Source organism: Canis aureus, chromosome 20 (assembly GCF_053574225.1).
Source record: "Canis aureus isolate CA01 chromosome 20, VMU_Caureus_v.1.0, whole genome shotgun sequence".
Classification (NCBI taxonomy): Eukaryota; Metazoa; Chordata; class Mammalia; order Carnivora; family Canidae; genus Canis; species Canis aureus.
This window is the reverse complement of record NC_135630.1, coordinates 41,158,922-41,186,225: the sequence shown is the minus strand read 5'-3', so window position 1 is coordinate 41,186,225 and position 27,304 is coordinate 41,158,922. Positions and strand designations below refer to the sequence as shown.

The window sequence follows — 27,304 nt, the reverse complement described above, 5'->3', positions numbered from 1 at the left end:
TTTTGGTTGAGGGCAGCTTCAGGTTAAATTTAGTTGAAGGTAGCGTTGCAAAGTGGGGCAGGCATGAGAAGAATTTTGTAATAAGAACTACTGGTAAATAGTTGAAGGTAGATATATGTTTAATACTGATTGTCAACTAATTATGAGTTGACTTCTCTGAACCTTAGTTTCTTTACAAAGGGCAAGGATATCAAAACCAATGAGTTTGTAGGTAGTATAAATTAGATTGTAAGTGGATTATTGTATGAAAAGAACTTCACCTGTTCTTGACCCAAGTACTCAAACATGGTGATAATTGTAGTATTTGAATTTGGAAAATGATAAAACATTGGAGGAAGGAGTAACAGCTGTAAAAATAACTTTATAGTTTTGACTGAGGATAAAGGTATCAGTAAGAGAAATGGGAAGTCAAAAGAGGATATGGCTTAAAAGAGAAAAGAATGAGTTAGATTGGTGATTTTTCCCTTTTTAAAAATTGAGATAAAATATGCCTGCATTAAATGCACAGACATTTTTTAAAGACTTTATTTATTTATTTATTTATTTGTTTGTTTGTTTGTTTATTTATTTATTTATGAGAGACACAGAGAGAGAAAAGCAGAGACATAGGCAGAGGGAGAACCAGGCTTCCCACAAGGAGCCCGATGTGGGACTCGATCCTGGATCCTGGGATCACGCCCTGAGCCCAAGGCAAATGCTCAACTGCTGAGCCACTCAGGTATCCCAATGCACAGATGTTTTGAAGTTTAATGAATTTTGACAAATGCTTACATCTATGTAAATCAAAGCCCTTTAAAGATAAAGATTAATTCTACTAAAGAAAATTTCCTCATTATTTCTTTGCAGCCAGTTCTCCTTTAACCAAGCCCAAAAGCAGCAGCTGTGTGATTTCTATAACCACAGATTAGTTTTTGCTATTCTAAAATGTTGTGTATTCTTTTTTTTTTAATTTACTTATTTTTAGAGAGAGTGGGGGAAGGGTCAGAGAGGGAGGGAGAGAATCTCAATCTCAGGACCCTGAGATCATGACCTGAGCTGAAACTGAGAGTTGGACACTCAACTCACTGAGTCACTCAAGTATCCCTGTATTCTAAAATTTATGAAGTCAGACAGTATATAATTTTTCTGTCTCTGGCTTCTTTCCAAATAATGTTTTTGGCCTTTATTTATGTGGTTATATGTGCTGGTAGTTTGGATTTTTTAATTGTTAGATTTGAGTATGTTGAATATGCTAGTTTTTTGTTTTAAATTCTATATATGTGTTCATGAACACTTTTTTTGGGTTCCCAGTTTCAGACTATTATAAATAAAGCTTCTATTAACATTTTTTAAAGATTAATTAATTTATTTTAGAGAGAGAGAGAGAGTACCTGTGATTGGGAGAGGAGCAGAGGAGGAATTAGAAGCTGATTCCCTGCTGAGCATGGCGCCTGTTGTGGATCTCAGAGTCCTGAGATCATGACAGAGCTGAAATCAAGAGTTGGATTCTTAACTGACTGAGCCACCCAGGCACCCCTCCATAAACATTTTTGTACAGATCATGCTATGTAAGAAATTTTTACATACCCAAGTCATGTAGAAACTTCCTTATGCTTTTTTTTTCTAGAAGTTTATAGTTTAGTTTTTATGTTTAGGTCTGTAATTCATTTAGATTTAACTATTTTGTGCAGTTACAGTTGAGTGTAGAAGTTCTTTTTTTTCTGTATGGATATAATGTGTTTTGGTGTAGTAGTATCTGAAAAGACTGTTCTTTCACAATTGAATTGTTCTAAGAATTCTCTTTCTGTCTCTTTTTGTCTCTCTTAAGGAAGCTGACTATGGTGCACCTAGGTGTGGTTTTCTTTACCCTTTTAGGGTAAAAGCTTCCTTTTATTGAGCTTCCTTTAATGAATGATTTTTATTTTATTTATTTTTTTAAAATATTTTATTTATTTATTTATGATAGAGAGAGAGAGAGAGGCAGGCAGAGACACAGGAGGAGGGAGAAGCAGGCTCCATGCGGGAGCCCAACGTGGGACTCAATCCCGTGACTCCAGGATCGCGCCCTGGGCTGAAGGGGGCGCCAAACCGCTGAGCCACCCAGGGATCCCCTAAAGAATGATTTTTTTTTTTTTTTTTTTTTAGGGTTTTTTTTTTTTTTTTATTTTTTTATTTTTTTATTTTTTTATTGGTGTTCAATTTACTAACATACAGAATAACACCCAGTGCCCATCACCCATTCACTCCCACCCCCCGCCCTCCTCCCCTTCTACCACCCCTAGTTCGTTTCCCAGAGTTAGCAGTCTTTATGTTCTGTCTCCCTTTCTGATATTTCCCACACATTTCTTCTCCCTTCCCTTATTTTCCCTTTCACTATTATTTATATTCCCCAAATGAATGAGAACATATAATGTTTGTCCTTCTCCGACTGACTTACTTCACTCAGCATAATACCCTCCAGTTCCATCCACGTTGAAGCAAATGGTGGGTATTTGTCATTTCTAATAGCTGAGTAATATTCCATTGTATACATAAACCACATCTTCTTTATCCATTCATCTTTCGTTGGACACCGAGGCTCCTTCCACAGTTTGGCTATCGTGGCCATTGCTGCTATAAACATCGGGGTGCAGGTGTCCCAGCGTTTCATTGCATTTGTATCTTTGGGGTAAATCCCCAACAGTGCAATTGCTGGGTCGTAGGGCAGGTATATTTTTAACTGTTTGAGGAACCTCCACACAGTTTTCCACAGTGGCTGCACCAGTTCACATTCCCACCAACAGTGTAAGAGGGTTCCCTTTTCTCCACATCCTCTCCAACATTTGTTGTTTCCTGCCTTGTTAATTTTTCCCATTCTCACTGGTGTGAGGTGGTATCTCATTGTGGTTTTGATTTGTATTTCCCTGATGGCAAGTGATGCAGAGCATTTTCTCATGTGCATGTTGGCCATGTCTATGTCTTCTTCTGTGAGATTTCTGTTCATGTCTTTTGCCCATTTCATGATTGGATTGTTTGTTTCTTTGGTGTTGAGTTTAATAAGTTCTTTATAGATCTTGGAAACTAGCCCTTTATCTGATATGTCATTTGCAAATATCTTCTCCCATTCTGTAGGTTGTCTTTGAGTATTGTTGACTGTATCCTTTGCTGTGCAAAAGCTTCTTATCTTGATGAAGTCCCAAAGAATGATTTTTAAAGAAAAATTTGGAAAAACTTCTACCATTTCCTCAAATTTTTGTTTCTTTGTCAGTTTCTTTCTCCATCTTCTGAGATTTCAATCACACATTTGTTAGACTCTGCAAAGTTGTCCCACTGGTCACTTAGCTTCTGTCCATTTTTAAAACTTTTTTCCCGTCTTTGTATCAATTTATAATTTTTAGTTCTCTTTCTTAAAGTTTATTGATAGTTTCTTCTCCAGTATCTAGTCATGTTAAGCCAATAAGATATTTTTACATCTTAGATATTATGTTTTTATTTCTAGAATTTACATCAGATTCATTTATGTAGATTCCATTAATTTTCTGAGAACTCCTATCTGTTCTTTTATTATGTTTACCTTTTCCAAAATCCTTGAACATATTCATAATAGCTGTTTCAATCCCCTACTAATTCCAGTCTGTGTGATTTCTTTGGACCTATTGTCATTGGGTAGTTTTTCTGTTGGTTATGAAAAATTAAATACATTCTTCTAAAACATCCCTTCTTCCATTATTCTAAATCTAAATTAAACCTAAAGGATTTAATTGTCATAGGAATTATGACATAAACATTGTCATAATTTGACTTGAAATAATCCAAAGTAAATTTGGTATTCCTCAGAATTATTAATTTATTCCAGTTTAGTGTTTAATATAACAGTAATATTTATAGACTATATTAGTATAGAATAGAAACTTCAGCTATTATGCAGGGGAATGGAAAAATATGATTACACAATAATAAAAAGCAAAGATTTCTGATTATTTGGATTTGAACTCTGTTTTAGCATCTTATTAAACTGATAGTGCTAAAATTAAAAGAGTGGTACTACATTGACTAAATGTTACTTTGACAGAATTTGTTGCACTTATATGCTCAGAGTGGAATAATAGAAGGGTATGTGAGTGGCTCAGTTGGTTAAGCATCCAACACTTGATTTCAGCTCAGATCATGATCTCGGGTTGTGAGATAGACTTGTATCAGCCTCTCTGATGGGCATGGAGCCTGCCTAAGATTCTCCCTCTTCCTCTCCCTCTGCTCTTCCACACCCTGCTTACACACTCTTCCTTTCTCTCTCTTGCTCAAATAAATAAATAATTTCAATTTTTTTTAAATTACAAATTTTTTAAAAAGTAGAATAATGGAAGTAGGGATGTTTTAGAAGAATGTATGCAGGGGCAGACACCTAAGCGAAGAAGATGAAATACTCTCCTCTGTTCTCTTTGTCTTCCAACTTACCTTTTTGACATTAGAAGACTTTGTGTTGCAGTAAAGAACTCAGATTTTCTTTATGGAACCTGTTGGGAGCTTTTTCAGAGCAATTAATCACCATGGAGGTACCTAGCCATCCTTATTATAGTATTTATTTATTAATTAATTCGGTATTTGCTAGATAGTTGATATGTGCTTGCCATTCTAATAGACATTGTGATAGATAGAGACAGATATGATTGCTACCCTCCTGGAGTTTAGAGATTAACTAATATACACTTTCATGCTGTTAATTTGACAGTTACGTAGTTGCCACCAAGAACCCTAATGAATCACCTTTGGTTCGCGATTCCTAGACCAGAGGTCCTGACAGATGCACCTATCTCTTATACTTTATATTCTATAACTTTGCAATCCACAGTTTTGTTTTTTGTTTTTACAATAGAGAATGAGGATGGAAATAGGATTCTGTCGATATCATAGTACTCTGGATGTAGCATTACAATTGTTTTATCTTTCTGTTTTAAAATGATTGGGGAGAAGGGTGACTCTTATCAGTGTATGATATTCCATACATATAATACTGTAGATTCCATTTCAGGTTTTAATGATAGTATAAGCAGTATATTGAAAGACAGCCAATAACATCCATCTCTTTAAATAAGTATGCTGCAGGGCTGAAATAACTTTGACTTTATTGCTTTTAAACTTCATGAAGCCTGGGTTAAGCTCTTGGCTATGTTACATCTGAGAAATACAGACCTCATTTCACCTGTTCCACACTACAGCTGCAGTTTTATTTGGAAAATTGATGAGGGCATTAAATTCTGAACTCATGTTGATTCTAATGTAAATAAATGACATCATTACTTCATAGTTGGGAGTGCCACTAATCCAGACCTTAAAATTAAGGGTTATCCTGTTGATTGGGGGAAAATTAAGGCAATCAACTTTCAAGGCTTTAATAAATGAGATTGAGCACTTAAAAATCATTTTCAGCTTGGCTTTAAAAGTAGATGACTAGAAAATCAATAGCAATAATACATGCTTATGGAAATAGTATGGGCTATATTTATTTTTAAGGATGTATTTTCTGTTGTTTGAGCTGAGTGTATTAATATGGGGCTTAAGAGTATATTTTAATAGACATTGTATGTTTTGGTCATAGTTTTAAGTAGAGACCTGAAAAGTTGATTTAAAAAAAAAAAAGATGATACAGGCTCAGTACACCTAATGTAAATTCATGAAATTAAGGCTCTTCTAGGAAGCCTGAGTTATAGAGGACTCAGTGCTATGCCTATGTATAATACATATGTGTATGTTTATCTATATGTGTGAGTATGTGGTGTTAATGGATGTATGTATGTGTATGTGTGGTATGTATATGTACGTGTGGTGTGTGTGTACACATGTGATGTGTGTATGAGAGACTGCATGTGTATTTAGGTGAGTATATGCATATATATGTATGTGGTGTGTGTGTGCATGTAGTGTATGAGCACATGGTTTATGTATGTATATTGTGTGTGTGTGTGTGTGTAAGGGTTATTAAATTTAAAATATTAATGGATTGATGTCAGAAACTAAGCTCCTGTTCAGACAGGATACACATTATTTCTCTACTTACCCCCTCCACTACCACCACCATTATCATTCCAGATCATATTTTTGAGTCTTATTCTGTACCAGAGAGATGCTGTGTTGAGTGCTATGTAGCATGATGTAGGCTCTCAGTAAATGTTTGGGAACTAAGCTTTGTGTTATTACACATTGTGCATCTAGTAGTGATGTGAACAAAATCAGTACTTGGGATGTGTTCTGAATTGTTAACAACAAAAGGCAAATGTATACTCTCATACACATTTGAGGAAATTTATTGCTCAATTCATAGATATATAGAGTCATGTATGGAAAAACAATTTGTAAAGTCATTTTATGGGGCACCTGGGTAACTCAGTTGATTAAGCGTTCAACTCTTGGTTTTGGTTCAAGTCGTGAGAATGAGTCTCAAGTCAGGTTCTAAGCTCAGCATAAAGTCTGCTTGAGATCCTCTCCCTCTCCCTCTGCCCCTCTCCTCCACTGCATATGCTCCTTCTCTAGAATAAAAAAATAAATAAAATCCTTTAAGTCATTTTATATATCAGTATATGCTCAGGAACACAAACCTGGCCACTCCAAGACGATGGTTTTGGTTGTTTTTATTGTTGTTGCTATTACATTTGGAACATATTTGTAAGGTACTTCAGAAACAATAGAAGAAATTTAGATTTGCATACATATGAGTTTGGAGTTGATTCAAATAAAACTTTCAGCACTAATCTGATGAATATTTAATGAGTTACATAATTATTAGAGCATTTCATTATAAACATAAAAAAAGTGTCAGAATACTATGTCCTAGATAATCCTCATTGTCTGTCTTGCCATCCCTACTCTTGGGGCCTCAGAGCAGCCACAGGAGTCCTCCTGAGCCAGACAAATCTCTGCTGTAAGTATAACCATAAGCCATACTCCTAATAAAAATGATTCCCATATGTTTCAGTTTTATTGCATACTAGATCCTATACCACATACTTAACATGCATATCTCATTTTATTTTAATAAAAACCTGGGGAGATAGCTGTGATTTCAGATGACCAATCATTGAGACTGAAGACCTGAAAATGAAGGCTATTTAATAGAATGGAAAGAACATGTGATTTGGAATCAGATACACTCACTTTCAAGACATGATTCAACACTTACTGTGTGATCTTGGGAAAATTACTTAACCTTTCTGCATCTCAGGTCCTTAAACCATACTAAAAGATTACCATGGCTCTCTGTTATGATTATTTTTTAAACTGTATGTGTAAAACCCCAAACATAATACTTAGGACATAGAAGAGCTTTTGCAGGTATTGGTCCCTTCCTTCCTCTATTGTTGGGACCCACTTCTGTAAATGCAATTGCTGTTAACCTAAGCAGTATTTGTTCTGGCTTCAGTGAGGAAAAGGGGACCCAGGACCAGTGATTTTCCATATTAGCTAGAGGACATAGGTGGGAGCAGGGGCCTATGCATTTTCCTTATCTTCCTGTCCTCCCAGCAGAACCTCAATTGTCCTTATGGCTTCACAGGAGTAGGGCAAAGCGCTCCAGGTAGACACAGCCCTGTTGGACACAGGATAGTGAGCAAATGACCTCCAAGTATGAAGAGAAAAGTGTGTTGGAGGTCCTAAAAACCACCTCCAGGTTTGATGATTCACTAGAAGGATACAAAGCAATTAACAAAGGGAAAGGCACAAGGAGCCAAGTCCAGAGAAAATTAAGCATGAGCTTCCTAGAGTTCTCCCTCAGTGGAGTCAGGCAGGATGTGCTAAATTAACCTCAGCAAGTTGTGATGACACATGAGATATGTCTTCAAGGGAGGCTCATTACAGACTAAATGCAGAGGGAATTTATTTGGAGCTGTTCACACAAGCACCCTCTGCCTGGACTGTATCAAAACTGCAGTAATTTTAAAGAAAAGCAGGTGTTGAACACAAACCATGTTATTTGCATAAAGTCTAGATGCAGTTAGACATTCTTGTCAGGAAATGGTGGTGACCCTCTTGCCATTCAGATTCCTAGACTGCAGCTAAGGGCAACTTTGCAGGTAAGCGCTTGTAAAGATAGCACATTTGAGCCTGCTCAGGTTATATTAACTCTTGCTAGCATAGTTTCAGGCTATTGTTAATTCTTACGTGCATCAAAAGGCACTCTTCACTTGAAGACACAATGCTATGCCAAGACATAGTGATTGGAGAGCAGGGTATGGATGGGTTTTTGTTCCTACCTATCTCTCTGGTTGTATACTTTTGTGTAATGAACAACTTGCTCAAGCTAACATGGCTGCCCTGCCTTCTAGAAGAGTCTTACATTGAAGAGCATACTATGTGACTTATGCTATAGTGGATACTAATTCTTTCTTCACTCTCTAATCCTTTAAATATTGATTGATCTAGCTTTTCTCACAACCCAATTTGCCTTCTTTGGAGTAGTCCTTTGCACATATAGGTTTGATGCATGTTTTACAGAAGCTTTGGATGAGTTCTGCATTAGTTTCTGCCCATTTGGTGCTGATTAGAAAACTTAAATAAGATACCTAATTTATCTTATACTTGGAATTCTGTAGCCTTTCAGTGACTATTATTTGTGTGTGTCTCTTTATTTTTGTTTTGTTTTACTTCGGTAAGCAGCTCTATGAGGTAATTAGGACTGTGACTAGGTAGTTGAGTCTCAGTGTGGTTAAGTAATCATATAATGGAAATTTGTTGGAAAGACTGGGACCCAAACATGATTTTCTATTTCTCGAAAGAGCGTCCTTCCTGTACAATCAACTTAAAGTCATAAAAGTCAGTTCATGGAAAGAGTCATAATAGTTAGGGAGTCTCGGTCCAATTACGGACAGTCCTTGAGTTTATGACCCCTGTAGCAATAGCAAGCCCAAAGGGGTTATAATCAAGGGGGTCATTGCCATGGTGGGGTTTCAGAGGCCTGAGCTAGATTAGTCAAGATGGCCAACTACCCTAGGGCAATTGGAAACTAACCACTTCTAATGATAATTGCAAGCCAGTAAAATGATCAAGACCCAAGAAAATGTATCTACTCATCAAATCAAAATTCATGAATAAGGAGAGATGTAAAATAACTCAAGGGATGATGGGGTGGACATATTCAGCAATGAAGCAGCAAAGCAGGGACAGAGTCAAACACAAGACAGAAGTCCAATTATTTTGCCAAGAACTGGGCTTGAATCTGCACTCTTCATATCTAAGTGTAGCCTATTACACCGCAAATTTTCCTCTTGTTTAGGTATAAGTTGCCTAGTAACTTGGGTGTCTTGTCTGTTTTGAAGCAACTGTTATGAATAAGGCTTAACTCATTTAGTTCATTCACTCTCTCCCAAATGTTGAAATAACCATTTGGGCAGCAGAGTTAGTTTTATAGAGACATCCCACTATAAAAGATATTTAGTATTCGAAAAAGCTTGCAGTCCTTTACCTTAATGTTGTGTCTTAATATATTGATTCAGGTCTCATTGGATATCTGAGACATAGGTTCCATGATATATGCACTTAATAAACCTTTAAATAATGAAACAGGGTATACTTGAAGAGCCAGCTGTCATTGGTTCTGTTTTATGCCTGTACTTTTATAAGTTTGATGACTAGGACCCAGACTGGATGCTGGCAACATTGTGGAGTTAGCAAAGGTCTTTTAGCCCTCTCATGAATTCACTTTTTCACCACCCTTGCCACATGTAAATTCTTTCTTTAGCTGCCTGAGGCTGTCATGGTAGGAGAGGCCAGCAAAGATAGGTATAAAAGAGAGGGTTAGAGGAGGCAGTGGGGATGACAAATAACTTATAGCTTGAGAAATAAAAATCAGGACTTGTGATGATGACAATTTAACATTTATTGAATTCCATGTATAACACATTTCTATGAAATATCCATTTTATCTCCACATTAACTCTAAGATATAAATATTATGTGTGTTAGCTTAAGGTTATCCAGAATGTAGAGTTTGGGAGATTTTATGGACCATTACTTTAATTCAGAAGACAACTCTAGGGATATGAGTGAGGGTACAAGAAAATGAAGTAGAGAAGGAGGAAGAGACAAGATGAAGATGCTTTATCAAGGTGGCCATGGCCAAATATTACGGACTGCTTGATCAACAGTATAGTATCCCTAAGAAGCTAATTTGCATCCAGAACTCTTGCTAGGGGGTGCAAAGGAGGTGAATTCATCCACAGCTTGTCTCCCTTGGCCCAAAACTATTCTCATAGTCTTAATGTTATCCCCCTATGATCACCACAGGTGCCCATGCATGGGAGCCATGGCAGTCATAAGAGGCCTCATGATGGAAGAAAGGTGAGAGGGGAGGCACTATTATCCTGTGCCCATATGAAGTTGGCCTGATCCCAGGTATGAGTGATCTAAGACAGGAGAAGCCAAGGGGTCTTGAAGTGATGCAAAAGTGGTATCTATTTCCTTGCTGTTCTCCCCATTTTTACAGGTGAAAAAAGACCTGAGGCTCAGAAAGAAAGCTAAGTACTCTGTCCACTTAAAAGAAAAGTTAAAATCTAGTTAGTGACAGGAAGAAAAATTTAACACAGAATCTCAATTACTCTATCCAAACATTCAATTTACTAATTACTGATATACTCACCTGGAACACTTTCAGAGATTAGCCCACAAGGTAACATAGACTAAAATTTTAGATTGTCAAAAAGGATTTTAGAAAAGCTTTGAATGAGAAACCTTTAACTAAGTTATTACAGGACAACAGAAAGTAAGAGGCATGTTCTTTTGTCTTTTTTAAAAGAATTTATTTATTTATTTATTCACAAGAGACAGAGAGAGAGAGAGAGAGAGAGACATAGGCAGAGGGAGAAGTAGGCTCATTGGGAGGAGCCTGAAGTAAGACTTGATCCCGGATTAAGGGATCATGCCCTGAGCCAAAGCAGACACTCAACCACTGAGCCACCGAGGAGTCCCTAAGAGACATGTTCTTAAACTGGAAAACATTCAACCTGGACAACCACATTCTTTTATCCTGAATGCCTTTGCTGTCTTTGCCAGTCACACAGAATAGAGATTTGAGCCTCAGCTGGCATTCTTAAGTGTACTTGACCATATTCCTGAATAAAGGGAACTCGTGCTCATATTTGCTTGGTATCTGATTTGTGCCAGAAACTAGTATGTATTTTATTTGAACAACATTGTAAGGTAGATAATAGTATCTACATTTTACAGATGATAAAACAGATTCAGATAGGGAAAAGAGGTACTCTTTTCCCACATTGGCCCTACCTTTTACATAACAGCTGTATATTTTGATTTTGGTTTATATTTGCCAGGTGGTAGACCCTGATTTGGCATTACAATAATTTAAGAAGCTTGTTAAAATTATACATCCCTGAGCCCCACCTTAAACCTGCTGCATTAGACTTTCTATAGCTAGGAAAACAGCTATCTGTAATGTGACCTTTTTTTTTTTTTTTTTTTCTGTTTTTTCACAAGGGATCAGATTGGAAGGCAAGGTTAACAATCAAAAGGGCAGACTGAGAACAGTGAATATGGCTTTAAAGTGCAAGAAATAAAAATGTAATATTCAAAACAAGGGTTGGGACAGAGATTGTCCTACTCTTCTTTGTAAAAATCATATCAAAGTGTTTTACATTTGGAGCTCCTTAAGGGCCCAGTTAGGGAAGAATGACTGTGCTGGGGATTAAGGGCTGTGTCCGGGTTGACTCAGGCAAGTCAGACACAGCCCAAGAGCTGGCAGTTGGGAAAGCCTGGTAAGGGCAGTTTTCTCATTCTCTTTCAACCAATCAACCAACATGCAAACAAGTAAACAGCTTCTCCCAGCTGGGGCTCTGTGTTTTTGGCAGCAGAGAGTCAGCATAGGTTGTAGAACAGTCTGATCTTCCTGCCCTGCGGTGTCCCTACCCAGCCTCGCCAGCATACCCCTCTAGATCTGGGCTTTGCCTCTCCCTCCACTGCTGACTCTTAGCTCCCCGCAGCTGCGCATCCTCTCGCCTTCATACTCCCCTCCACAGGCTGTTTTTCAGCAGGGCAGCTATTTTCTGACATTTGGTGCTGAGCGATCATAATCAGATATAATTTCCCAACCACACAATTGCACTCCCCGTGCGGCCTCAGGTACAATTATGAAGGCTGTCCCAGCACCCGCTGCCTACACTGTACTTAATGGGGAGGGATGGCTTCTCGTTCTCCATTAAATGTTTTGAAAGGAAACCTGTAGGCATGACAAGGTTCAGACACCAAGACAAAATGGGAACTGGAGTGTCCTTGCTTTGATAGGCATGTACAAGTTTTAATTATCTACTCATCCATGCTTTAATTTTTTTCATTTTTCTATAAAAAGCAGAGAATGGTGACAACCTGATTTCATGTGCACACAGGGAATAAAATTGGTTGACAACATTGTCCATACTTCGGTCACTGGCACTTCTCTCTCTTTCTTTCTTTCTCTTTCTTTCTTTCTTCTTTCTTTCTTTCTTTCTTTCTTTCTTTCTTTCTTTCTTTCTTTCTTTCTTCTTTCTTTCTTTCTTTCTTTCTTTCTTTCTTTCTTTCTTTCTTCTTTCTTTCTTTCTTTCTTTCTCTTTCTTTTTCTTTCTTTCTTTCTTTCTTTCTTTCTTTCTTTCTTTCTTTCTTTCTTTCTTCTTTTCTTTCTTTTTTTCTTTCTCTCTTCCTTTCTTTTTTCTTTCTTCTTCCTTTCTTCCTTTCTTTCTCTTTCTTTTTTTTCTTTCTTTTTTTTTATAGTGGTAGGGGGAAGGTTTTCTAGTAGGTTTTCTAGCTAGAAAACATCTTAAGGAGGCTCCATGCCCAGTGCCAAGCAGACACAGGGCTTGATCTCACAACCCTGAGATCATAACCTGAGTTGAAATCAAGAGTCAGATACTTCACCAACTGAGCCATCCGGGTGCCCCTATTTTTTTCCTTTAAAAAAAAATTTTTTTAAAATTTATGATAGTCACACAGGGAGAGAGAGAGAGGCAGAGACATAGGCAGAGGGAGAAGCAGGCTCCATGCACCCAGAGCCCGACGTGGGATTCGATCCCGGGTCTCCAGGATCGTGCCCTGGGCCAAAGGCAGGTGCCAAACCGCTGAGCCACCCAGGGATCCCCTATTTTTTTCCTTTTTAACATTGTTTTTCTCATTCTATGAAAAATAAATACAGATACAGAAATACATAATCTGTGGCCCTATGGTTCAGATAAAAATTCTGTTAATATTTTTATGTATTTTCATCTAATTTCTTATTCACATATGTACACAAGATAACATAAATAAGGTCATATTATAGTAGTTTTATATTCTTATTTTTCGTTTTATATTACATTATGAAAAAAATGCCATTGAATACACTTAGAAACAACTTTTCTGAAAGTTCTATAATATTTTATGGTCATATTCTCTTTTATGTCACTTTTTTTCCCATTGTTGGATATTTCAATCACTCCTTATAAATCAATAACTCACCCAGGGTATTGATCATGTTCATCCTGTGTGTAGACACCCTTCATGACAGCACTGAGTAAGAAAATTTGCATGGGATTTGGGGACAGAAAACCTCAGTTGAATCCTGGTTTTAGTTCTTAGCACTGAGAGTTTTCTCATCTGTAAAATGGAACACCTGTTACCTGCCTGGCTTATTTTTCTACCTTTTCTGCCTCTGCTTTCTAGTAAATACCAGTTGTGTCTCCTACTCTTTTCTTTTACATCCTTGCTTATGCTGCTTCTCTGATCTTCCAGTTGCATAGGTACTCACACATGGGTACTCACTCTTTTTAGACTTTCCTTAATTGTCAAGGTGAAATCTGAACACTGTATCATTTCTCCCTCCACATGTTCTGCTTTTTCTTTGGCACTTCCTTTGCCAGGCCTGGCATGAACTTTGCATCAGGGTACATTAATTGGCTGTGGTTCTTCAACCAATACTTCTCATGCTCTGCCTTTATGCTCTCCTCTTTTCTGGGGATCTTCTCCTCACATTCTCACCTCTCTTTTGTCCAGCTCTTCTGCATGCCTGAGAAGCCATCCCCAGCTTCAGCTCCCCTGGTGGGGGCAGGGCTAAGCCACCCTCCTTGATGATGCTAGAGCCTGAAACCATGTCACTCTAAGTGAGAGAGATGTTCTACTCAAACTTTTTGATTTTGGTAAATTTGGAATCATACATCATCATTTTCTTTCCTTTTTCATCACTATGCCTTTAGATATTTTTTCCAGCCATGCAGGTCACATGATTGGAGTTTTATTATGTGTCCATCTATCCTAAACCTGGTTAGTCTACAGTATCTATTGAGAGAGTATGAAGGAGTCTATGAAACCTATTCTCTAATGTTAGAAAAATGAAAAACAAAAAACTTGTACCACATGTCTCCAATAGGCAAAGTAGTTGTAGTTAAAAAAAAAAAAAAAAAAAACTAAATTCAATTCCTGGCTCAGTCTCTTATAAACTGGGTAGCCCTCAGTGAGGTTCTAAATTGTACAATCTATATCAGTTTACATAGAAATAATATTTGCTCTTAGAGTTGTGATGGTTAAATAAATGGCATATAGTTATCACTTAATAAATAGCTTTGATCATTAGAATACTCTTGGCTGTTATTTTTACAGAAGAATAACTTAAAAAGGTTCTGTTGAAATCTGGTTGGCACATGTTCAGCTCCCAGAAATAAAAATGAATGAAATTTATGGTGGAGTAAACTTTTAGAGGCTTAGACATATCATTTTTTAAGCGTTGAATCTATTCTATACATACATATTAGCAGTTTTACATGACAATGAAAATATTGGGAAAAGAGACTTATTAGATTAGAGGCATTAAATTAATGGAGGAGGCATAAATTTCTTTCCTTTCCTTTCTTTCTTTCTTTCTTTCTTTCTTTCTTTCTTTCTTTCTTTCTTTCTTTCTTTCTTTTTTCTTTCTTTCTTTTCTTTCTTCTTTCTTTCTTCCTAATAAGATTATATTTCAACTTTTAGAAGGAGAAATTGAGGACTAAAGATGTTCTATTCATTGCCAGACCAGATTTGAGAGGCACAGGATTGGGATTAGAACCAATCCTCAAATTTTGCATCCCATACCTCACAAATTCCCTTGATCAGAATGCCTACACTGATCACTGGAACTTTCTGGATCTTTCAAAATTTTATTAATGTATCTAGAGTAAAAACAAATTTAAATTTAAATTCATGTTACATATTGATCAAATTTGCCAAGAGTCTCCAAGTATTTCATTGTTATTATTAAATTATTGCTGTTCCTCCTCACCTACCCCCACACTACCACAGTTTCTAAAACTTGTTTTTATTCAAAGAATTTTTTTTCACAGAAATGAATCCCAGGTGAATTTTTAAGCTATATGTCAAGCTCCCTTATGAATCTGTCTAAAATATCTAAGGAATAAATCCCAGAGCAGGAGGAACTTGTATTCATGCATCTAATTAACCTTTAATTGTCTATGTGACTGCCTTGCAGTTCAATAGTTGCTTGATTTTTATTATCCATCTAATTAGTGTGGTTTAAGTGGCTTTTTATGTCAGATTTTATTATATCAGTTTGCCTACAGAATTTCAGGACACTCTGGGGAGTTCCAATATCATGGTAATGCTTAAGTGCTATATATCTATTTTTTGTTTGTTTGATTTTTCTCTTCAGAAAAAAAGTGCTTTGACCAATTTTTCCCACTAGGGTGTATAAGTAGTCTATGAAATTTAAAAATGATGGCAAAAGCTTTTCTATTAATTGTGCATAAATTATCAACACTGCCAGTCAGCTCTAATTAATTGTTTTTCTACCCAATAAACCTGCAAAGTGACCGACTTGATATTCTGAAACAAAGGGGGATAGTGAAAGCAACCTCCCAAAATACTTCAATTCAGGGCAAGCTAACAAATATGCACATATTTATAGATCAGGCTCTATAGTCATGCAAATATAATTTGTTACTGAAATCTGTGGATTGCTGTTAATTGCATCTCTATAACGGGTTTTAAAATAATCAATCACATGTATAAATCTATTCCCTACCACTGATCTTTTTCTTATTTTTGCATGTCATTTTAATTTCCAAATGAAGAGTAACCTTACCTTCAATCATATGATTTACATTTTCATATGTTAGTCTTCTTATTCTACAAACTTAGGAATTATTGAAAATTAACATGAATGCAATTTAATTCTGTCCATGTGGGGTAGGATGATTGTCTCTACTATTGACTATGATTATAGTTTCCCTTAGCCTCCCTAAAGTCTTGCTTTATTTTCTTGTCTCTTTGGCTTTAAAATAGAATAGGCAGTTTGACTTATTTCTAGATCTCTTTCTCTCTCTCTCTCTGTTTTAGAGAAGTATATAAGATATTTTTAACCATGTCTTCAATTTATCACTAATAGTGAAAATGTTTGGTGGTAATTGCCTTATGTACAGGAACAATGGTATGGGAAAGAATGAAAGCACTGGGGCATATTGTCCCATGTACAAAGTGTTGGGTTCTATTCCCGACTTTATCTTTGACGTATAGCTTAGCCTTGGGCAGTCCATGCTTCCTACCTTCTCATTGTCTTATTCTTTCCATCTGGGAAACAAAGATGATTGTTCTTATGGGCAGAAAAAAAGGGAGGATATGCCATAACTTTCTTTGAATGGAAATTATTTGCAAAATTCAGGGATTAATCTAAACAGTTTAGCTCACATTTATTGAGCATCCTCTATGCTGTAATAATTGTACTGGGTACCAGAGATACAAAGATAACTTTGACATTACATTGGTGCTCATCATCTGACAGAGGGTAGAAGAGGGGACTGAATTCAAATGTGTTTGAAACACTATCTGGAATCTCATGATAAATCCAAGTGAATTACATTTTAAGGATAGTTTGTCTATTAAACTGAAAAATACAGTGAACAAATAATTAGAAGTTCACCATTTGCAATGTTTTAATCCCTATGTGGAAGAACAGTACATTCATTTTCTTTGCCATGTGACTTTGTAGTGCCTCCCTTTAAAGTTGGCGGAGTGCACGTCTCTCTTCCATTGACCTGTTTTGGTGAGGTGATGTGCTTTACCCAATAGAATAAGGAGAGAAAAGTTGTGCTAGTTCTGAGCTGAGCCTTGTTGAGTCATGGGAAATTTCTGCCAGCCTGCTTAGATTTCCTACTCCTTGCCGCAAAAATGACTGTTTCTCAAGTGGCTGTTGCTCTTTAGCCATGTTAGAAACAAACAAATATGGAGCAGACTGAACTCTACCGAAAGCCTGGATTCCAGTCTAACCCAGGTGACCCCACTCAAGCCCAGGTGAATCTCATACACTTAAGAGCACAAAATAATTCTTATATAAGCCTTAGAGATTTTGGAGTCATTTGTTATACAACATTCTCATGGTTAAGCAAAAAAAAAAAAATATATATATATAGATATATAGATATATAGATATTTAATAAACACGTTTTTGAAGCCCAAATAAAATTATTAACTGAAGAAATGGCCATTGATAAATGATAAAACTATCTGATGGAATATAAATGGAGAATTGAGTATTTACATGACTCTGTAGATCTCTTGCTGGGCACAAAAGAACAAATGTAGATTCAGTGAAGAAATCAAGCTTTCACTACCTTAACCTGTTGTTGATGGGACAATGGACACCATAATGCATCATATCAGGTTACACATAAACTTCTCAGCATGATCTATGAAGTATTTTTGCCAAAGTGATTAACTTGATTTAGTAAATCCTAGATCCAACTTTCCTTTTTGCAGTAAATACAGAGTATAGAGGTAAAAGTTCAACAGTACCTTGAGTTAACATCAGAAGAATTCAGCACAGTGTATTCTACAGGACATTTGATTGGTGTTTTCAACACCTAATGTCTCAAAAAGAAAAAAAAAATAAGGCAGAAAAAATATAACAATTAAATATAGGGTGTGGTTCTAAATTGTAATCTGGTTTGAAAAATCCAGCTGTGGGGATCCCTGAGTGGCTCAGCAGTTTAGCGCCTGCCTTCAGCCCAAGGTGTGATCCTGGAGTCCCAGGATCAAATCCCACGTCAGGCTCCTGGCATGGAGCCTGCTTCTCCCTCTGCCTGTATCTCTGCCTCTCTCTCCCTCTCTCTGTGTATCTCATGATAAATAAATAAAATCTTTAAAAAAAAATCCAGCTGTAAAGACAATTGAGGCAGTTAGGGAAATTTAAATATGGACTGGCTATTAGATCTCATTCAGAAATTATTAATTTTGTTTTTATAATGGTACTTTAGTTAGGTAGAAAAATATTTCAACTTTTAGAGATGTATATTGAACTATTTAGAATTTGTAGCTCATTTGTAAATGATTTGAAATTACTTAAAAAACAGACGTACAATTATAGCAAAATGTCAACCTATCAAATTTGGTGGAAAAGATATAAGATGATTATGATTTTATTCTTTCTAAATTTCTGTATGTTTCATTTTTTTTCCTTTAATAAAAAGCTCATTGACAATGTACTTAGGACCCAGAGTAAAATCATTTAAGATGTCAGTCTATTCAATCTGGTCCTCAATTTACTGTTGTTTTAGTGTCCTCCATTTATTTTACTTGTTTAAAATCTGTTTGCAGAAGACATCAGTACCGAGTTTCATACTTGTTTTCACTTTGCCCAAGCAGTCAGTGGACATTTGTGTTTAAATACATTAGCACCCAATTAAAGATAATATAAAGAACTTTTAAAATTATTATTGGTTATTACATTAGCAAGTGTATATTGATCTTCTTTGTCCTTATTAGTGGAAGCATAGTCTATGTTTATGTGGCTTTTCATCCTACGAATTAGTTGGTCAAGCGGAGCCCACTAGAACCACTAGTGAAGCCAGTCAACCAGATGGTTTGAACTGTTCAATATCAGCTGCTACACCTGTTTGAGATTGCTTTGTGTCATATAACACAGAGAGCAAGGTAACAGGTTGTGTGTTTAAGTGCCTAATGGGTCTACACAATTTCTCTAGGTTTTGTTATGGGACAAATATGTTTTGATTGGGGTGCCTGGGTGGCTCAGTGAGTTGATGGGGAACTTTGTGTTGGCTGAGGTCATGATCTCATGGCTAGTGGTATCAAACCCTGCCTCTTCCCTTTCTTCAGGGCTCCATGCTCAGCAGGGAGTCTGCTGGAGCTTCTCTCCCTCTGTTCCTCCCCCCACTTGCATGTATGCACACACACTCCCTCTCAAATAAATAAATCTTAAAAAAGGAGAATTATGATGTAAATAGATATCAAGATACTCATAAAATTTGTTTCAGTAATAATAAGGTGACCATCACATTAATATCAACAAATCACTTATACCACTTTTTAAAATACTCTAATCAAGTATCTCATAATTAACAAGGTACTGGAATTGATTGACAAATATTGCAAATTCCTCAAATATAATTTCATAAAAAGGAAGTATATAGTAATTGATACATATTCAACCATTAATATCCAGTATACAGGTTTCTCTTTTCTTATAGCAACAGAAAGCTCAGAAAAGTGAGGCTTTCTTTAAAAAGATGAAAAGTAGTAGTTACTATCATATGGATATAATCCCTTTCAAAATATTAATAATGAAAATGATGATGCAGTCATTCATTTTGAATTGGCTGGGTCCCAGGAAACACAAGATACTCAGGTTAGATTATTTATAATCTTCTCATTAATACCCTGCCACATCAATAAACTATTTCCTGTTCCTTTTTCACAGATGAGAAAACTAAAGTAGCCTGGAAAATAAATTCTGAATGATTATTCATTAATACAAACCTAAGTGAAAATTTGAATTCAAGTCTCCTTGAATGTAAATGACACATTCTTTCCATTACTCTTTCTTAAAAATATTTTTAAAGGTAATGGGGAAGGGAGAGTTTCAACAAAAGTTACATGATTGCATTATTATTATTTTAATTATCAATAGTCCTGATGGGGATTAAAATATAATGAAACAAAATAACAGATCTTTAAGTTGGTGCCCTGTGGACTAAAGCTTTATATGGAAGGTTCCACTTTTTATTTTTTGGTGACATTTGTAAATTTAACACCAGATAAATATAATCACTATAAAATAAAGTGATATATTAAATCAAATATCCTAAAAATTAAAGCCAAAAATAGCAGTCTTTATAAGTAGAACAAAAAGACAGGAGGTGTTTTTTTTTTTTCATGGCCTTTATAAAAGCCATAATTTCAAAATTATTCTTGATGTATAGATTCAAGCTTGAGAACTCAAGGTTAAGCATTATCAGGAATCATTGATACTGATTAGAAAGAAAATGTAACATGGAAATATGGATCAGCACATTAAAAAGGAAATATTGGAATATTGGCAGGGATTTATTCCTTGTCAATAAGACTGGATGAATGATTGAGACCTTGTAATTAGGAATGAGATAAGAACCTAACGGCAGTTGTGAACAGTATGGATTATGATGAATAACCATAAGAAGGATTGGAGAACATGTATAATGAGGGCAAAATTTAAGAAAAATGAAAGGAAGTGAAATCTTTTGTTGTGGTTTAGAAACATTTGAAAACATACAAGTATAGTTAACAGTAAGCACGGAAATATTTGACAGAAAGTCCAATGTTGTTTAAACAGTCTGAAAACAATAGTATAATTTCCAAAAAGCCAGGTGAAAATGCAAACCTCAAAATATTAACATTTTTCAAACATTAAATATTTGAATAATTTTGCTTCATCCATTGAAAATAATTCTATTTTATCTCTCCCCATTCCAACCTGCTTCCCTGAATAAATTGATCTACCAAAGAATGCTTTCATCAGGTTACTGCTAAGCTACAAGAAAAAAAAATTGACAGTAGTTTCTCTATAGCACATCAGGTCTTTGCAATAGAAGAATCTATCCCGATGTGCTTGTCAGTGTAAGATTCTCTTAAACCCCTTGTGAATACATTTTCTTCAGTTTCTACTTGCAGCCCCTCTGCATGGGGCTCAGATTAAAAGATCTACAGAGCAATTTCTATAAATATTATCTTTATCACTACATCTTCATCAACACCCTATCATTACTAGTGCTCTCTCTATTCCTCTTGCTACTAATACATGGCTGTTGCTTACTTTTCCTATTTAAACCAGCTTTCTTCTTTCCTTTTCCATGTTAGCCCCAAAATTTTTAGGACTATGCACCTGTTATTTTTAAAAGGTCCTAAAAATCTGTTTATGCTCAAGCCACAACTTCTACGGTATCATGTCGTATTAAATTTAGTGGTTGATATGCTCATCTTTTCCTATTAGACTATGAACTTTTGGTGGTAGAAATTATGTTTTGTTAATTTTCCCTCCTTAATGCCCAGCCAATATTTAGGAAAGTGTGTTATATAAATGGACATGTCATCAGCAATCATGTATAGGAAAAAAAATATGAAAATATGAAAATATGAAAATATGTGTTAGAAAGTAATCTCAAGTGATCTCAAAGGTTTTTGGTGTGGTGAATAGACAGCAACATTTATATATGGAGTATCTGAGCAGGACTCATCCCCTAGACTTATGGGACCTTAGGTGGCATAGTGGGGAGGATCCACTTTGCAGGAACATTTGAAAATTAGTTGCAACAAGAAATAAGAAACTTGAGGCAAAGAAAATAAAGGGTGGGGTTATATCATTTTCAGGGAATAACAGTGAGTGGACAGGATTTTCTAAAGAGAAAGGGAGTTGAGGTGGCTGTTGGGATGATGTTTATGGGCTAATTATTGCCTTATTTAAAATAATCATTTTTCCTATTCAGAACATTAATTTAAGTGATTAGAATGGATGGACACTCTGATGGTTTAATTAAGGTTAAACAGGGAAATCTAGTATTTAATTAAGGGTGAAAAAATAAACTATTATAGAGTATTCTAAAAACCCTGTGCCTTCCACCTTCGCCCCAAGAACTATCTAGAAGTTATTTTTCCAACTACTAATGCAAAAATCATTTGTTCTATCTGGTTTTATGTCTGTGTTTTAAAGATTATATTCAGAAGGCTTCAGAGAAAAATACTAGACCAATTAATGGGCAAACTGAAACCTTCAGATTGTGCCCTGACCCTCATATCCACTGTAAAAGACTTCCTTTATCTATTCTTATAATGGACTCTTCACCCAGATGAGCAAATATTCAGCACCTTTTTGACTTAGGTGATTTTCTCTTTCCTCTTTCTATAGCAGTCCACATGGTATCGACTTACTCATCTGTTATTGTGTTCCTATAGGTATCTCTGAATATCTTGGAAGCTCTGCTTTTGGCAGTAATTACAGGATGTTTCCAAATATGGTGGTTTTGATAAAATGACAATCAGCAACTGAATTTTATTTTTAAGTCATTATTAAAATCCAAATTCCAGCCAAAACTTGAGTACAGATAAGATACCCTTGTGGAGTTCTAAGAAAAGAAGTGAACCTGGTCCCAACGGTCATCTGACTTTCTCTCCATTGAGAATGAAACCAATGGAAATAAGATTGAAAATTAAACAAGAACCAGCATTGAATTCACCCAGCTGGATATTAAGCAAATGCTTTAATGTGTAGTATTCACTTTTCCCAAAATTAAGGTGACAGTTATAATGCTTAAATTTTGAATTTCTCTAAATAAAACCTAATCCCATTTATACCTTATATATTCCCCAAATCACATAACAATAAGTCTTATCTTTGCTAATGTTTATTGCTTTCCCAACTAAGTGGGAAGAGGCTCTTTATTTGCACCATCTTATTTAATATTCACATTCCCATTTGGGTCCCTCACTACAAATTCTATAAGGCTTAAAAAATTAAAAACTTAATTTGCGTAACTTCATACAGATTCTAAATGATGGAAATTGGGCTCAAATCCAGGTCTGTCTCCAAAGTCTAACCTCTTAATGTCTGTTTTATATATTAATGGATCATTAAGTATACATATTCTATTTTTTCCAGATGCAGCTAATTCCACTGCATATGATAAAATTTATAGGACTTAGAAGAGATCTTCAAAAGGCTTTCACATCATCCTTAAAGTTTCAATAGGGTGGTACTAACTCTTCCTGTACTTCCTAAACTTTCCTCCACTCCCTACATACCTACATACATAAATACATAGAGGCCCATTCATTTCTTTTCTCAGTTAATTATCTTTTCTTTTCTTTTCTTTTCTTTTCTTTTCTTTTCTTCTTTTCTTTTCTTTTCTTTTCTTTTCTTTCTTTTCTTTCTTTTATTTTCCCTTTCCTTTCTTTTCCTTTCCTTTCCTTTCCTTTCCTTTCCTTTCCTTTCCTTTCCTTTCCTTTCCTTTCCTTTCCTTTCCTTTCCTTTCCTTTCCTTTCCTTTCCCTTCCCTTCCCTTCCCTTCCCTTCCCTTCCCTTCCCTTCCCTTCCCTTCCCTTCCCTTCCCTTCCCTTCCCTTCCCTTCCCTTCCCTTCCCTTCCCTTCCCTTCCCTTCCCTTCCCTTCCCTTCCCTTCCCTTCCCTTCCCTTCCCTTCCCTTCCCTTCCCTTTCTTTTTTCTTTCTTTTCTTTTCTTCTTTCTAGAGGAGTGGGAGGGGGCATAGGGAGAGGGAGATACAGAATCTTTAGCAGGCTCCATGCCAAGGGCAAAGCCTGACGCAGGGCTCAATCTCATGACCCTGAGATCATGACTAGAGCTAAAATCATGAGTTGGTCACTTAACCAACTGAGCCACACAGGCTCTGCCCTCATTTATTTATTCAATCTTGGGCAGCCTGCGTGGCTCAGTGGTTTAGCGCCGTCTTCAGCTCAGGGCCTCATCCTGGAGTCCTGGGATCGAGTCCCACTTCAGGCTCCCTACGTGGAGCCTGCTTCTCCCTGTGCCTGTGTATCTGCCTCTCTCCTTCTCCCTCTTTCTGTCTCTGTGTGTCTCATGAATAAATAAATAAAACATTTAAAAAATAAATAAATCTTTTGCTTGTACATCCTTTTATATGTGTAATCCAATATTCTCAGAATGTGATTTGATCCCACCATCAGTCCAAGGATGCAAAGGGCCTCTGTTCAGAGTTAGTGGTTAGGCCTGGGCTGGGTGCTAGGGCAGGGCACAAAGAAACGATCTCAACCCATAAGGAGCTTCAAAACTAGTTGATAATACAAATGCACATTCAGCATATGGAGGCTATAGTTCCTGTGTGCAATTAAGAGCTAAATTGTGTAATGGACTCTAATACCAGTAGGACTTTAGCAAATACAGATGAAAAGACAGGAGTAGTGGAAGATGATTTCCTATATGAGATGAACCTATGCTTAGTCTTAAAGAACACTAGCTTTTATTGAATGCCTACTATTTGGCAAGCAATTTAGTAAATGGCAGATATTTGACTTATGCTTACTACTCATTTGATTTTCATAAAGTAGGTATTATTGTCATTTCACATTTTACAGAGGAGGAACCTGAAGTTGAAAAGGGAATTAATTGCCTGGATAAAATCACACTGTAAGTTTTTGAATTGGATATTGTCCCCATGTAATCTAAGTCTGTATTTACTGTATTTACTGTTTTTTTTTTTTTTTTTTGCTTTATCATACAATTGTCTCAAGGATTACTCTAGCTTCAGTAGGTTATATTTACTATTTCTTCCCCAGAACCCATTGCCTTTTTAGTGACAGCTCTTCTATTTTTGATTTGAGAGATTATCCCACCCCCACTCTCAGTATGTGTCCTGGTAGTGCTGACATCTTTTCATTAACTCTAGGGCAGGGCATGTGACATAGGTCTGGACAATCAACAAAATCAGTTTCCAAGATCACAGTAATTAGTTCAGGTGGTATAAATGGCCATCTTTTTTCTTAAGAATTTAAGTTCTGAAGATAGAAGTTCATCATTTTTAGTTGCCATCTTGCTGCCAAAAGTGGAAAGTATTTGAGAAGGATATTGTTAGAAATGAAAGTAAGGATCAAGCAAAGAGAACAGAAAAATTTGGCCACCAGAATTTGCTTGCTTGGGCAGGTGTGGATTAACTTTTAATTCTCTCAACCAGTTGGGTTTTAAGTTATGCTGTATAAAACCAAATGAACCCAGACATTCATGGAAGGTGTTATGAGAATGGTTGACAGTTTGAATGTGGCAAGATGAAACAAGGTTTTAATAAGTATAGTGGCATGTTTTAAGTAAAGGCATTCAGAATGTAAGTCTAAAATGAAGTAGAGGTGTTGAATAGGAGACTATAGGAGTCAAAACCGTTTCCATTAGCTTTCACGTCTCACAGAAAAGGAGAATTTGACTGATCCAGGCTGCTGGCATACTGACATTTAAAAGAACACGGCAAAAAAACATGAATATTAAAATGTACGGTAGAAGTAATATGCATTATATATCTATAATAAAAAGAAAGATATAATTGTAGTCACATTATCACAAGTAGGAAATCTCTTGTGAAATATACTTACAGAAACAGTCAATATTTTGGGCACAGTAAAACCTTCTCCAAAATGATAGTTTCCAACAGCACCATAGTTCACTTTAAAAGACAAATATATTCTAAAAATAAAATAGATGAACTAGAAAACACATTATTTGTTTACATTATATTCTGAGGTCAACACCAAGGTACATAGCTAATTTCCTGCAATTTGAGGTATTTTTATAAAACTGATTTTCAATTGAGAGTTTGAGAAATACCAAATCTGGTCAGAATCTTTCATGACTTTATTCAATCAAAAAATGGCAGTGATTTTTTTTTTAATCTTTTGTAAAAAGCTTTACAGGAGCCAAAATAACCAAGCAAATAGTTCAAAGAAAGAGCTCCATAACACAAATAATTACTTGTGTTTTCTTCTGAGAAAGGTCAAAGTATCAGTCTATCCTAGTAGATGGATCTGCATCACAGGAGTTAATTCAATCCAAACATTTTTGTTGCATTATCTAAAAACTGCTGTTGAGAAATAGCTTTTCTTTAAATAAATTATTTAAATTAGTGATTAAAATATCCAAACAGTCCAGCAGTTGCTGAGCAATTACTAGGTGCCTTATACATCATATTTAAAATATAAAAGCAAAATGGATTTAATCCATCAAGGAAGGAACTGGGTTTCCCCAGTTGTCAAATTTTGATGGTACTGATAATTAATGATTGTGGGATGAATAACTTAGTTTAATATAGTTAAAAACACTTGAAATACTGACTGGTGCTTGATAAATATTCTATAAATGGTAGTTATTGTTACACTGTGAATAGATATATTCACAGAACTGGGAAAGCATTGAAAATGGAATGACTAATTCTATTTTGAGACTAGAAAAGTCTCCATAAGAAAGGATAATTTTAGGAGGATAATTAAGGATGAGTGGAAGTTTATTAAATGGAAAAATTGCCTCTCCAGGGAAAGACTGATGGGTCAAAATTCTGGAGCCATAGAAATGCTTGGTAAGTTCATGGAATGATGAGCAGACAATTGGGTATGAAGGGGTGCTTAAATTTTATCCTCTGGGGCATAGGAGGTAATTGATTTTTTACAATTTTAATTGTTTACAAACTAGTGGTATAATATGGTTTGGTTTCAGAAATGCCTCTCGTTGTCATGTGAATATTAAATTGTAAGATACCTTCATTACACTTAAAAATAATGATAATTTCTTAATACTTCCAAATATCCAATCTTTGATACTCAATGATTTTCAATTTGTTTGTTAGAATCATGATTTAAATAAGACATATTCTTTTTTATCGATCTCTAATGTCTTTATCTACTTATCTCTTTTTGTGTCTTTGCAATCGTTATTTTATTTTTGGATTTTTTAAGATACCAAGCTGTGTGTCCTGTAGTTTTTCACCTTACAGATTTTGCTTACTGTATCTTTCAGGTAGTCTTAACAAGATCTTCTGGCCCCAATATTATCTTTCAGTGTTTGGTTAGATCAAGAAGTTGGATTGGATTTACAGATGCCTTTTTAGACAAGATTGTTTTATTTTTTATTTATTTATTTATTTATTTATTTATTTATTTATTTATTTATTTTTTAAGATTGTTTTATAGGCAGTGTTGTGTATGTTTATCAGGAGTTACATTTTGTTTCATCTTTTACTTTGTGATGTTATCATTGGTGACCACTATTTAAGACTTGCAAAATGGTAGTGGTATAATCCTATCATTCTTTATTTAAGCTGAGATACTGGTTGCCTTGAGATACAATAAGATAAATGCTCGAAGCTTTTTATTTACCAGCTTTCAAAACCATGAGTAGATACCCTGATAATCTCCAAAGATAATCAATGAATTTTTAGAAAATATCATTATGAACGAATGGATTGAGAAACATTTGATGTGTTTCAAATCATTGTACTTCCTAACCTTACTGAGGCTCAGATTTTCCCATCTTTGGGCATGGAGGCTAATTCATGTTAGCACTTGAATGTTTTTAGAAGTTTG

At 35.7% G+C, this 27,304-nt stretch overlaps 1 protein-coding gene across 2 annotated transcripts in view; it reads left to right on the top strand.

Annotated features, from left to right (window-relative positions):
* The window catches only part of DPP10 (dipeptidyl peptidase like 10), a 1,281,550-nt gene that overhangs the window by 154,038 nt on the left and 1,100,208 nt on the right, over positions 1–27,304 (top strand). The gene's annotated exons all lie outside the window — the stretch shown is intronic.